Genomic DNA, 14299 nt, shown 5'->3' with positions numbered 1-14299 from the left:
CAATGTGGCCAGAAAGTGTTTTTGATTATGGAATTAGTAGGCAGAAAGTCAACTGCAGTTATTGCTGGATGATAGCTTTTCTTGTTGATTTAGGGGTAGGGAACATTTGGCCCTATAGGTCTTGTTGGAGCCCCATCCCCCATCAGCCCCAGCCACTGGGGGTCAGGGATGATGCAATAACCACAGGTATCCAAACCACTGCTGTATTTAGAATCATAGAATCATAGAGTTGGAAGAGACCACAAGGGCCATCGAGTCCAACCCCCTGCCAAGCAGGAAACACCATCAGAGCACTCCTGACATATGGTTGTCAAGCCTCTGCTTAAAGACCTCCAAAGAAGGAGACTCCACCACACTCCTTGGCAGCAAATTCCACTGTCGAACAGCTCTTATTGTCAGGAAGTTCTTCCTAATGTTTAGGTGGAATCTTCTTTCTTGTAGTTTGGATCCATTGCTCCGTGTCCGCTTCTCTGGAGCAGCAGAAAACAACCTTTCTCCCTCCTCTATGTGACATCCTTTTGTATATTTGAACATGGCTATCATATCACCCCTTAACCTCCTCTTCTCCAGGCTAAACATGCCCAGCTCCCTTAGCCGTTCCTCATAAGGCATCGTTTCCAGGCCTTTGACTATTTTGGTTGCCCTCCTCTGGACACGTTCCAGTTTGTCAGTGTCCTTCTTGAACTGTGGTGCCCAGAACTGGACACAGTACTCCAGGTGAGGTCTGACCAGAGCAGAATACAGTGGCACTATTACTACCCTTGATCTAGATGCTATACTCTTATTGATGCAGCCCAGAATTGCATTGGCTTTTTTAGCTGCCGCGTTACACTGTTGGCTCATGTCAGGTTTGTGGTCAACCAAGACTCCTAGATCCTAGAAGATAGTCTGTGCTTCTATGCGGAAGAAAGGACAGGATATAAATAAGAATCAGTGCCCCCTTTGCACTATGATTTAGGTGTGGGGAACCTTTGGCCCTCCAGATGTTGCCGAACTACAACGTCCATCATCCCTGTTGGGAGTTGTTTGGCAGCATCTGGAGTGCCAAAGGTTCCTCACAGCACACCTGATTTAGGACAGATGCCATGACAGATATAACAATGAACTTCTGAACATGTTAACTCAGAAGTATGTCCAGTGGATGGCTTGTGCAGATGCCTGATTATCGTCTTCCAAAGCAACTACTCTATTCCAAACTTAAAAATGGAAAGTGCCATGTTGGTGGTCATCAAAAGAGGTTTAAAGACTCTCTCAAGGCAAATCTTTTAAAATGTAGTGTAAACACTGACAACTGGGAAACACTGGCCTGCAAGCGCTCCTATTGGAGAACAGCCTTTACCAAAGATGCCATGGGATTTGAAGATGCTCAAACTCAGGACATAAGGGAGAAATGTGCTGAGAGGAAGGCACACTTGGCAAACCCTCACCGTGATCAATTCTCGCCTGGAAACCTATGTCCACATTGTGGAAGGATGTGTGGATCCAGAATTGGCCTCTGCAGTCACTTTCGGACTCACTGTTAAGACCGTGTTCATGGAAGACAATCTTACTCAGCTACGAGTGATCACCAAATATATAAGATGCCCAGTGGAGTTAGAAGTGAAATTTTTGAAGGATGGATGTTCATCAGTATGTGTACGTATTAGGTAGTTTCTCAATGAAATACAAACAAAAGCAGACTTCATCCCTAGCTCTTCTCCTGTCATTGTCCTTTTCACTCACAAACCCATGGAAGCAGGAAGCCTCTACCACTCATGAAAGCTACCTAAACAATCTAGAATCTTGCAAAATAAGGGCTCTGTGTCTCCACGAGCAGAGAAAATTCTCAATTTCACATATTTTCCCTTCCCGAGTGACAATGATGGTGACTCAGGGGTCGGAGCTTAGTGCTCTCACCCTTGCTTACACGTCAAATTTATATGTAAACAACCCAATACAGTTTTATTAACTCATGTGGAAGGTGTTTTAACATCTTCAACATCTTGCCCTCATCCCAGTATCTTCTGTGATATTAGCACATTTAACAGGCAGTTTTTTTTTACACCCTCTTCAGACTAGGGAGAGGGATCCTTGCAACCAGTTGGAACATTTCGGAACACATTTTCCATTCACTCACAGTACCTGCAGAAAACTGAACAGCTTAATCCATCTTCTTTGGTTGCTTTCAATTTTCTTTCATGTGGCCTCTGCATATGTGTCTATTAAACACACCTTTCTTATGTGCCACCTCTTAACCATATTCATGTCTCTTTCAGCATATACCTATGGTGTGCGTCCTATGGGGCGAATGCAGGCTTTCGCTTAGGCCTGGAGAGTGAGAGGGGTCGGTGCGCACCAACCCCTCTCGCTCTCCAGGCTTCAGGAAGCTATCCGCAAGCCTTGGGAGCCCGGCACGACTTCCCGCCGGGCTCCCAAGGCTTGCGGATGGCAGCCTGCGGGCTTTTCAGGGAGGTGGAGGAATTCCCCCATCTCCTAGAAAAGCCAGTAGAAGCCGTGCAGCTCCTTTAAAAAGTGTGCAGCTTCTGAGGGAGGTGGGGAATACTCCCAGAGCTTGTCGGGGCTGGTGGGGGAAGGCTTGCAGCCTGTTCTGGGGGCTGGGGTAAAGGGAAGCTCCCCCTGGGGGGGGATAATTTTTTTTTCTTTATTCCCCCCCCAAAAAAACACACCTAGGTGCGCCCTATGGGCCGGTGCGCCCTATAGGGTGAAAAATACGGTAGGCCTGCACAGTTGGAACACAAGGGAACATCCAGTCGAAAAGTTAAGCACATTTAAGTCCCATCAATTTCAAAGGGCAGAGTTAACTATGTGGTCAACTACCCAACCCTGACTCTCTTTGCTACTTCCTCCCTATTCTTTAGTGTGGCGCGATAGATTGTAAATACCCATTCCAGTTTTAATCATGTTTAATTGTTTAAAACACAATCTATCTAGGAAATTTAGGAAGGATAGAAGAGGTTTTTTTATTAAACAGTTAATCAGCACAATTTTATGCATGTTTACTCAGAAGTGCATTCCACTGTGTCGAGTTGTACTTACCACTTAGTCAGTATTCTTTTTAAAAAATTAAAAAGTTAATCAGCACAATTGGATTCCGGTTTACTCCAAAGTTCATTGTGCTATGTTCTACAGTACCTTCATCTTAGTAAGTATGTTGAGATTGCAGCCTTGTTTCAAAGGAGAAAAAGAAGCAAGTAAGCACTGCATATTCTGATCATATGGCTGATGGCAATCAATCCACATTTACATAGGAGTAGGTCCCATTGAATAGGATTATGCTTGGCTACTTTCAAATCAAAGATAAAACACTTTTGCAGAAGTGTGTGTGTGTGTGTGTGTGTGTGGTGAGAGAGAGAGAGTGAGAGAGAGAGAGTGTGTTTTTGTTGGGATGGTGTTATGGGCTTCATGCAGTCTGCAACATATTGTACCAAACACATGCAGCCTTTTTTCAAGTGCAAATTATGGGAAGCTGCCAGTGTTTTAACAGCAGCAGGAAACACCCATGTGCTGAACATTGTGCATGAGAGATATGTGAGGGGTGTGGCTGGACTTTGCCCTAAGTATTTTTAGGCTGTATAGCTTGAAGCATTTTTAAAGTTAAAAATTGTATAGCTTGAAGCATTTTTAAAGTTAAAAATTGTTTACAAATATAGAATGTGTGGTTTAATATGTGTAGCTTTTGCGTGTCGAGGTCCCCAAGACACCCCCCCAAAGAAAAACACAATTGACACTTAATTTTTGTTTAAGGTTTTTGGCATAATTTTGGCCACAACTTTATTCAAATTACAGCAATGTGAGTGGTTGCATAGGCATTGGTAGCACTAACTGACACCGCACAGGGACAGCTCTGACATTCACACCGCCCCCCCCCCCCACACACACAGTGGGGAGAGAGACGGGACTGGGAACCATGCCTCACCTCTCCCCAGAATGCTCCCAGACCAATGCCTAACCACAAACTGTACAAGTTGTGACGATTTGCTACGCAGTAGGCAAAAACCAAGTGGCACACACTAATCAGCCAAATGGACAAAATTCATACCAGGCCCCTGCCCCAAAGCAGACGACCCCATGACAGGCATAGCAAGGTCAAGCAAACAGCCTAAAATTAGGGAAGGGGGGGCGGGTGATCCAAAGTAAGCAGCAAAAAGAGGAAGTTCCTCGCTGCGAGCATTGTATTTAACAAATATGGCTGTCAATCAACAAATGGCAACATCTAGATTACTCCAGTAACAGCCCGCCCCTGCTTAAAGAATGGCTAAACCATTTGCCTAGTAACAGTTAGGTGTCTTGTCAGCCCCGCCCGCAACCTGTGCTCTCCATGAGGGAGAACACACTTTGCTAGATTGGACATTTCCTTTTTAATGATTGGCAGAGAAACAGAACCACGTTATAGATTTTCATCACTCGCCACCACCATTATCCTCTGTTCTCATTGCCATTGCCCTAATTTTAGTCTAATAAGGCAGGGAAGTGTGGCAAGGTTGCTAATTACCAAATGATGGAGCTGCATCAGCAAAGATACATTGGAGCCAACACCATATTACAGAAGGACAAGATAAGTGCAACATGTTCCCTTCACTAGATTGTGTGTCGGAAATGAGAAGAGCTCATTCTTCCAATCCTGGTGCAAAATAATTGGAACGAGGGACAAATAGCAACCCCTACTCTGATTACAATTTGAAGCAATAAAAAAGCCATTTTACGTTTTGACCTTTCAATGGGGCAAGGTGATTATAAGCATTAGCAGCAGAATGATGACGCTCTGAGACAAACAACTTGAATATAATGGCTTATTCTTAATCCTATTTTTAATAGGGGTGTTAGGGGCTTTTAGGGGAGGGATAGCAACTCTGACAGGGGACACGCCGGGGCAGTTTGTCCACCTTTGGTCCCCACCCTCTCACCTGTGGCTCCTAGAAGCAAGGCTTTGGTGTGTCAGTCACTACTGTTAACATATTTTAAGTTCATACCATGGTTGGTTTCATCGCAGTGCTGTTTCCATAAAACACAGTGAAATCAAAAGAAAGCAAAAACGAGCTCCATGCTCTTGCTGGTTCACCAAGGCCAAAACAGAGTTTGCCCACACAGTTCTTGAGAACAATAGCTGTGGTCTGTAGGAACGCATGACTCAACATTTTAACTCAGAAATTGCAGATAGATACTGGCTAGAACACATGCAGTGATTATGAGGCAGGGTACTTGTGAGTCACTTCACTACTTGACATCTACAAATGCCCATTTCAAGAGACTGAAAGACCCATTTTACTTAAATGCTCACTATTGTCCCAGACATTTCTCAGCATGTCACCTGTGAACAGGGCAAGGGAATGGCAAAGGAATATACACACACACACACACACACACACACATATATATATATATATATATATATAGGGGGACCATCAATACTACTACTGAGCCCGGCCTTGGCTGGGGAGGGCGGGGTATAAATAAAAATTAATGTTATTATTATTACTAACAACAATAATGTTGTACCTTAATCTTTTAAATTGTATTTTAATCAACTTGTTTTTATTATAGGTTGTTAGCCACCCTGAGCCCGGTCTTGGCGCTGGGTATAAATAAAATATTATTATTATTATTATTATTATTATTATTAACAAGCAGTAATTGAAAGTGCCGGATTCTCCTCTCCTAGCCTAGGAAGAGGAGTGTAAATATAAATGCAGCCCACGTGACCAAGATGAATAAACACCCAGCAATAAAAGATAATGGGAGAGGATTTACCCCAGCAAATTATTTGTCAAAATTACAAATACCTAAATACAGACGATCATTTACCCTCGCTAGATTCAACGTGCTGCCATCTGCCTTATTGCAGGGCAGATTCGAGGGTAAACCATACACGGAATGAGTCTGCCCCTGTGGCTTGATGGAGGTAGAAACTGTCTCTCGTGCCTTGTTATGCTGCCATTTCTATGGGGATATACGCTCGGTATTCATTACCCCTACTATGCAAAAATCTCCGCTATGATATGTGGACTGAAAACAACACCTGTATTCATTGGATCCAATTCGCTTTCTGTAAATGGCACTAAAATGAAACATTACCAATTTCTACTCTTCTTTCTGCTTTCATCTGAATTTTCCAAAATTCCTACTCCCAAGGAAGTTTGTTCCACAGTCATTAGGAAGTTTCTCCAAGTATTTAGCTAAAATCTGTTTTCTTGCAGTTTCTACCCACTGGTTCCAATTCTGCCACTGGTTCCAATTCTGCCTGGATCTCTTGTGTGACAGCTCTTCATATATTTGAAGACCAATGTCATTCCTCCTCTTGAATCTTACCTTCTCCAGGCCAAACATACCCACCTCTTTCAACGTTTCTCCATAGAACTTGGTGTCCAGACCTCTCGCCATCCTGGTCATCCTCTTCTGGTAAACAAGAGAAGCAAACAAGAGGAGCCCAAGCAAATGAAGCCATCTTCAATCTTATTCCACTGGTCCAGCTACTGTTATCTGCTTTGGCTGGCAGTGGTTCTTAAGTGGAGATCTTCTTAAGTGTCTTCTTTCCCAGCCCATGGTACTAGAGATTTATTTTCCCTGGAGATTGAATTTGGGGTGCTACATATGCTTATGCTCCACTATCAAGCTACCCTTGCTTCTAACCACAGAGTGAAAATGTGCAAGCCTTTTTTGTTATGCAAATGGAACATCAATAACATTTGTCAGAAACAAACTTCCCACAAAGCGAATGCCCACTGTTGTGTGGTACGACAGACTAAAAACAATAGAAATATCATGTTAGGAAGCCTAACGTGAAGACTGGAAAATATTTACTGCACATATGGGTGAAAATTGCGTACATTTTAAAACACAGGTAGCATGATGATAAATTCAACAGTGTAAATACATTTTGATGAATGTAGCAATGGAATACTGAATGGTTTAGTTCATGTAAAATTTGCAGGGATGTATGGTATGCAAATTGAACCATGGAAAGAGAAGAAGGAAAGTCATTGATTTAAGGTTGTTTAAATGAATATTTTGAAATGTAAATTAGAAAATAAAAATAAAAAATGTGTGTGTGTATGTGTGTATGTATGTGTGTGAAAGCCAAATAAGACTATTTGATTATCCATAAGCCAAATTAGTTTTCTCTTACTCTCTAGATCTTTTGTAGCGGGGAAGAAAGATACTGTATTTTTCACTCTATAAGACGCACCAGACCACAAGACGCACCTAGTTTTTGGAGGAGGAAAACAAGAAAAAAAATATCCTGAATCTCAGAAGCCAGAACAGCTCTGAGGGATCGCTGCACAGTGAAAGCAGCAATCCCTCTTGCTGTTCTGGCTTCTGGGATAGCTGCACAGCCTGCATTCGCTCCATAAGATGCACACACATTTCCCCTTACTTTTTAGGAGGGAAAAAGTGAGTCTTATAGAGCAAAAAATACAGTAAGTAATTTGTTCAAAGGGGGCATGCACAAGTACGCCATTTATTTATTTAATTTAATTTATAAACCGCTTTCCATAAAATGTCTCTAAGCAATTTCACATGCAATTATAACCAATCAAAAGGCAATTAAGAACAGTTTCCTATTGAAAAATAATGTCATATCCATTAGATGTATGAAAGGAAGGTCTTCAGAGGAAAGAAAACTTAAGCAGCACCTGTCTGACATGTATTGGGAGGGAAATAAGTTGATGTGAGGGTTAGCTCAGTTGCTCCTAAGCCCTTTATACTTCCAGATAGGAGTTAACTATTGAGGAAATATCGTGGCACAGTGTCATGCTGCTTAAACATTTTAATTTGCCTTGTAAGTTGCTCTGCCTTATGCTGTCCACCTTGTTTGTTGATCTCAGGAGATACGCCATCTGCCTTAGCTACTTTGCCTAGAAACATCAAATAAACGTTTCTTCTTTTCTTTTTCTTTTTTGTCGCCTCCTCCAAAGATGGTACTATATTCCTCCTCCAAGAATCGTGCTATATTAAGTTAGAAACTACGTCCTACATAATAGCATTGATTGCATCTCTAACCATGGATGAATGAGTTTTTCGTAATGTAATGAGAATGTTTCAACATTAGTTTGCTCTGGAGTTTTATTTAGATTATCTTGAAAGGATTAGAAAGGTGTTTGACCTTGTAGTTCAGATGCACTCTGGATATAATTCTTCACCCATATTGGCTTTTCCTAACACAGTCATAAGGGACGCAGGTGGCGCTGTGGGTTAAACCACAGAGCCTAGGACTTGCCAATCAGAAGGTTGGCGGTTCGAATCCCCGCGATGGGGTGAGCTCCCATTGCTCGGTCCCTGCTCCTGCCTACCCACCTAGCAGTTCGAAAGCACGTCCAATTGCAAGTAGATAAATAGGTGGTGTTTCCATGCGCTGCTCTGGTTCTCCAGAAGCGGCTTAGTCATGCTGGCCACATGAGCCGGAAGCTGTACGCCAGCTCCCTTGGCCAATAAAGCGAGATGAGTGCTGCAACCCCAGAGTTGGTCACGACTGGACCTAATGGTCAGGGGTCCCTTTACCTTTACCACAGTACTGTTTATGGGAGACAGGAGACAGGCAGGTGTGGAGGACCCCCAGGTCCTGAATGGGATAACTGTGCCCCTGAAGGACCAGGTGCGCACCCTGGGAGTCATTTTGGACTCACAGCTGTCCATGGAGGTGCAGGTCAATTCTGTGTCCAGGGCAACTGCTTACCAGCTCCATCTGATACACAGGCTGACACCCTACCTGCCTACAGACTGTCTTGCCAGAGTGGTGCATGCTCTAGTTATCTCCCGCTTGGACTACTGCAATGTGCACTACGTGGGGCTACCTTTGAAGGTGACTCAGAAACTGCAATTAATCCACCATGCAGCAGCTAGATTGCTGTCTGGGAGTGGCCACGAAGACCATATAACACTGATCCTGAAATATCTTAATTGGCTCCCAGTACATTTCCAAGCACAATTCAAAGTGTTGGTGCTGACCTTTAAAGCCCTAAATGGCCTTGGTCCTGCATACCTAAAGGAGCATCTCCACCCCCATCATCCAGCCCGGACACTGAGGTCCAGCGCCGAGGGCCTTCTGGTAGTTCCCTCGCTGTGAGAATTGAGGTTACAGGGAACAAGGCAGAGGGCCTTCTCGGTAGTGGCGTCTGCCCTGTGGAACGCCCTCCCAGCAGATGTCAAGACAACTGAAGGTGGCCCTGTTTAGTTTTTAATGTCTGACGCTGTATTGTTTTTAATATTTACGCTGGCCACGTGACCCGGAAGTGTCTCCGGACAGTGCTGGCTCCCGGCCTCTTAAGTGTGATGAATGCACAACCCTAGAGTCGGACACGACTGGCCCTTATGGGCAGGGGTACCTTTACATACAACATGAATGAATTCTTCCATTAATTGATTAATTGAATTATGCTATCATTCATTCATTCGTTTGTTTTTGCATTCTTTCTCGTGCATTTGTTCACCGTTCCGCAATTGCTCCAAACCCTGCAGTAAACATTTAAGTCTGAAACAATAACCAGAAACTTCCAATTCCTAACTGAAATAAATATGATAACACTGCAATTATGTGAAGCTTATGCTCATGATAGTCCCTCATTTCAGAATGTATTACAAATTCAATGCTATAAAGAGAAAGGTGCATTTTTACACATTATTAAATATTCTTATCTTAAGCTATTATATCAGCACATAAACATGTATTATGAAACATTACAATGCCTTAAAAATGTTCATTACCTCCACTCTTCTCTATCAGTTGGAGGTTAATGCAAGTCAGATTTTTCTGTTCAACTTTAAACCCACTCGAGAATGAAAGGAGAAGTTGATCCTCATTGTTATTTTATCCACAAGACAATTTAGAGGCAATTTGTCGTGCAAGACCATAGGCTTTTTATCCCTTTTTTATATTCTTAATCGATCTTGGTGCACAGACAATAATTTGGGAATACAAAAACTGCAATCAAGGTTGAGGAGGCATCGCTTAGATTGTCTGCGAGATGTACGTTATCTCAAGAGAGTAATGATCTCTAATGAGAATCAAAACTCATAAAAGAGATGGCAACAATGCTAATTCATGCCTGGAAAGATGTGCTTTCTTGAATTAGAAATTTGGTTTGGGCGTGCCTTTCCCCCTTCTTGAGGAGAATAGGAAACAAAAAATGTTGTGGACCATTATGCATATGTTACTTGTTCTTTAATATACTAGTCACAGTCTGTGAACAAGGCTAAATGAATGTTTGCCCACAATCCACAGAATGCATTGCCATATGTTATGGGTAGGGAACACTCAGCTTCTCTGTTTGGCTCTAAGGACTCTACAAGCTCCCTCCCTAGGCCATGTCCACTGGACATCCCCATGCCCTTCTTCAATGCTTTTTGCCTTGCTTAACTTTTCATCATCTGGGTGGAGAATGAAGAGGTGTGTGAATGATTAAAAACAGCTGGCTTTGTGAAAGAGTGGTACCTCGGGTTAAGAACTTAATTCATTCTGGAGATCCGTTCTTAACCTGAAACTGTTTTAACCTGAGGTACCACTTTAGATAATGGGGCCTCCCACTGGCGCTGCACAATTTCTGTTCTCATCCTGAAGTAAAGTTCTTAACCTGAGGTACTATTTCTGGGTTAGCGGAGTCTGTAACTTGAAGCGTCTTCAACCTGAAGCATCTGTAACCCGAGGTACCACTGTACAGTGGTACCTCTGATTATGAACTTAATTCATTCCAGAGGCCCTTTCTTAAACTGAAACCATTCTTAATCTGAGGTGCCACTTTAGCTAATGGGGCCTCCCGCTGCCGCCGTACCACCACCACACAATTTCTGTTCTCATCCTGGGGCAAAGTTCACAACCCAAGGTACTACTTCCTGGTTAGCGGAGTCTGTAATCTGAAGTGTTTGTAACCCGAGGTGTTTGTAACCCGAGGTATCACTGTACATGAAAATGATGTATTGGTGGTATTCGACTCCTACTAAGTTGGCGAAAATGTATAGGACAAGTACAAATAACTGCTGGAAATGTAAAGAAAAAGAAGGTACCTTCTATCATATGTGGTGGACCAGTAAGGAGGCAAAAGCTTTCTGGGAGATGATATACAATGAAATGAAAACAAATGTTCAAAATAACTTTGGTTTAAAAAACCAGAAGCGTTTTTATTAGGAATTACAAGTACTGACGTTCCAAAGAACCAGAAAAGACTTTTTATGTATGGAACAACAGCCAATCGAATGCTGTTAGCCCACAGATGGAAAGAAGGCAAAGTCCCAACCAGAGAAGAATGGCAAACCAAGCGATGGGCTATGCTGAAATGGCAAAGTTGACTGGAAAACTCAGGAACCAAGAGGACAAAAACTTTACAACAGAATGGGAAAGATTTATAACTTATCCAAGAGACCTCTGTAAGCAGATGGAAACATTGGCAGGATTTTGATTTCACTTGTAGTGTAACAATTACCATGGAAAATATGGATTGATATAATAGAAGAATATGCAGTTTTTAATGTTTAAAATGGGACTCCAGGGAAGGGGTGGGGGAAAGTCCTGAGATTTGGAGGAAACTCTGTATATAGTTATGTACTTGATTTTTAAAAAATAATTTTGTATTGTAAAATCAAATAAAAATGATTTTTTAAAAAACACAAAACAGCTGGATTTGTGTGCTTGGAATGCACAATGGCAAGAATAACATCCATCATCTCCAACTCTTGCCTCTAGACCTATCTATACAGTAATTGGCATATTGCCTCTTAGGCTGCATATTCACAGGCTGAATTTATTTATTAGTTTATCGTATTTACTGAGGTTTTGCCTCATGTGTTTTGCCTTGCCTCTCGATTTCAATGCAGGATGAGTCAGGAAACAATCAAACTTTTTCTTTAATCACAATATCCAAAATGGTCACCACTTTGCATCCTGTCATGATGATGCTCTGATGGTCAATAGAGAGGAAGACAAACATTAGAATTTGTGCATTTCACCAATATTATCTTCCTTTTTCTTTTCTTTTTTACCCATGACCTCTGGGGAAAAGTTTTCCCCACCAGAAAACAAATGCAACGAAGACCATTATTTTCTTAGCACTTAACTTTTTCTTCAGTTCAGAGTTGAGGTCTCTTTTCAGGGGAAATTGTATTTCTGTTTGCTTTCCCTCTTCTCACTTGCTCATTCCAGGAGCCATCGCTTAGTTGAAAAATGTGATGTCAGATCTCACTCTAGATTTGGATTCTTTTCATTCACAGTTGGAGGTGGCTGAACGAAAGCATCGTTATGAGAGAATTCAATCACGGCTCAACGCAATTTCACAGATCCTTATTGTTCCATTTAGGAAGAAATGGCTCAGAGTTAATGTAAACGGTTGTGGGAATTTGAGCAACAACCAAAAAAGCCCCTACCCATTATCCATATTGTTGATATTCGACACACATAGGTTACCACAATAAATCTTGTGCTAATCAGGGCATCTTTATGCAACAGAGAGCCAAAGATAAAGTATGGGAAATTATAATAAGAGGAGACTCGACATGATCAGACTTGTAGAAAGATAACTACCTGGGAAAAGCTGAATTTACTTTTCTGTGTTCACAATGAGGCAAAACAAAGCACGGAGGGAATTTCAGGGAGACATTAGATTTGATTAAAAAGTTTAAACACAGCCAATGTCATGCATCTCTCAGGATAAGCACAAAATGGATTCGCTGCGTGCCCCCCAAAGTTATATGTTACCGACACAATTGAAAGTCAAGTGGCATAGACCAAGCAGACTGTGGCTTTAGCCAATATGAATGCTTTGGCCCATTTCACGTCAAATACAAATCAGCATTTGCCTCAGATATTGATTTAAATTAGAGTTACTCAGGGGTCTCCTGTCTATAATTTTGTATGCCAAACTGTTTGTGCGGGAAATAAACAAACAGTAGGGGGGCCATCGAAAGCCAGATGTTGAGTGTTTGTCAGCTCTGGTACAATTTACCTTCGGCCTTTTATTTTATATTTTTAGTATACACCTCTCAGAGGGGTGGCACGTACAGTAGGACCTTAACTCAAGGACCTTGATTCCTATTAAGACCGAAACCCAAATCTTCTGGTGCATCTGTAAGCTTGTGTTTTAAATGGATTTAGAACCAGAGGAAACATTACAGGTGATAGAAGATTGAGCCTGATGAAATTATTCTCTTTGCTATGACTGAGGGCTCCTTGAGACTGGTGCTTTACTATTCCTTCTTTGAGAAAAAGTTGAGACTTTCACAATAAAATATTAAATACATATATATCCTGATTTGAGGGCTGGTGTGAAGGAATATATATTTTTTTTTTGGGGGGGGGAGGAAACTGTAAATAAACTTTATGTAAATCTGCTCCAGTCCTTCAAAGAACTGAGCAAAAAGGAAGGAAGGAACTAGATATTATATAGTTCAGTTTGGTTGCATATACAACTGTAGCAATGATGTATTAAATTTTGCAAATGCCAGGTTAGGATTTACTGTTTAGTTTAAGGAACACAGACTTTTCTGAAAAATCACCCCCCCCCCTTCTTTAATTCTTCATTTAATTTTGTCACCAATCTTTGTTCCCTTCCATGTTCATAATTTTGTCAGCTCTTAGGAGGTGTTCTGGTCACAGAGCAATTACTTCCAACTCTCTGATTTCACACTATAGATTTCCACTTATGGTTGAAGGCTTTTCCATTCTTACAAGATTACACTGACAGCAAAGGCTATTTTGTCTTCCATCAAAAGTTAACAATAGCGCAAAGACCACGTATGTGTATTTGATGAACACAGATTTTGTCCTTTGGTTTCTCCAGATCAAACTTAAGACTGTCAAAATGTTTGGGGAATTCAAGTTTTCAGATGCCCAGTCTAGAGGAAGTGAAGCCCTCCTTAGACATTCTACCCGTGAGTAAAACTAATTCACACAGTGTGGAAATAAGTCTGCCAACCTGCCCCACATATCAGTCTCAAACTTCTGAAGTACACGCCTGCATTTGTGGAGAGTCATTGTACAGCTTAGAACCCTGGCAGAGCAGGGTTCTAGATGCTCCATGCAAGAGAAGGTTGGTGGAGCTGGAACTTATATTTAACTGAAACTGACTAGGGATGCAATCCACACACACACCCTCAAGCTGAAGGAAGTTTGAATTGAGTGAAGGCATCACACTTCTGGCAGTGTAGCTGTACTCTTGCCAAATGTGCAGGTGGACAGCAGCCCCCCTAGTGTTAAGCCCCACAGAGGAACTTACGGTCTTCAAATAAAAACATCTTGAAGGTCCCAGGCCACAGAGAGGTTAGGCTGGCCTCAACTAGAGCCAGGGCTTTTTCGGCTGCGGCTCCAACCTGGTGGAAC

At 42.1% G+C, this 14299-nt stretch overlaps 1 long non-coding RNA gene across 2 annotated transcripts; it reads right to left on the bottom strand.

Moving 5' to 3' along the window:
• Positions 1–11709: 11709 nt before the first annotated feature.
• LOC310676595 lies at positions 11710–13974 on the bottom strand. Of its 2 annotated transcripts, none has more exons than XR_014510641.1 (3): positions 13900–13974; positions 12043–12205; positions 11710–11885 (listed from the first exon to the last, which is right to left on the bottom strand). It is a non-coding gene; the product is annotated as an uncharacterized lncRNA (long non-coding RNA). The 2 variants fall into 2 exon arrangements; XR_014510642.1 differs by having other exon boundaries at positions 13896–13967.
• Positions 13975–14299: the final 325 nt, after the last annotated feature.

Source organism: Podarcis tiliguerta (genome assembly GCF_965153285.1).
Source record: "Podarcis tiliguerta genome assembly, chromosome: 4".
NCBI classification, from domain to species: domain Eukaryota; kingdom Metazoa; phylum Chordata; class Lepidosauria; order Squamata; family Lacertidae; genus Podarcis; species Podarcis tiliguerta.
The sequence above is the reverse complement of the archived record's forward strand: the minus strand, read 5'-3'. Positions and strand labels throughout refer to the sequence as shown.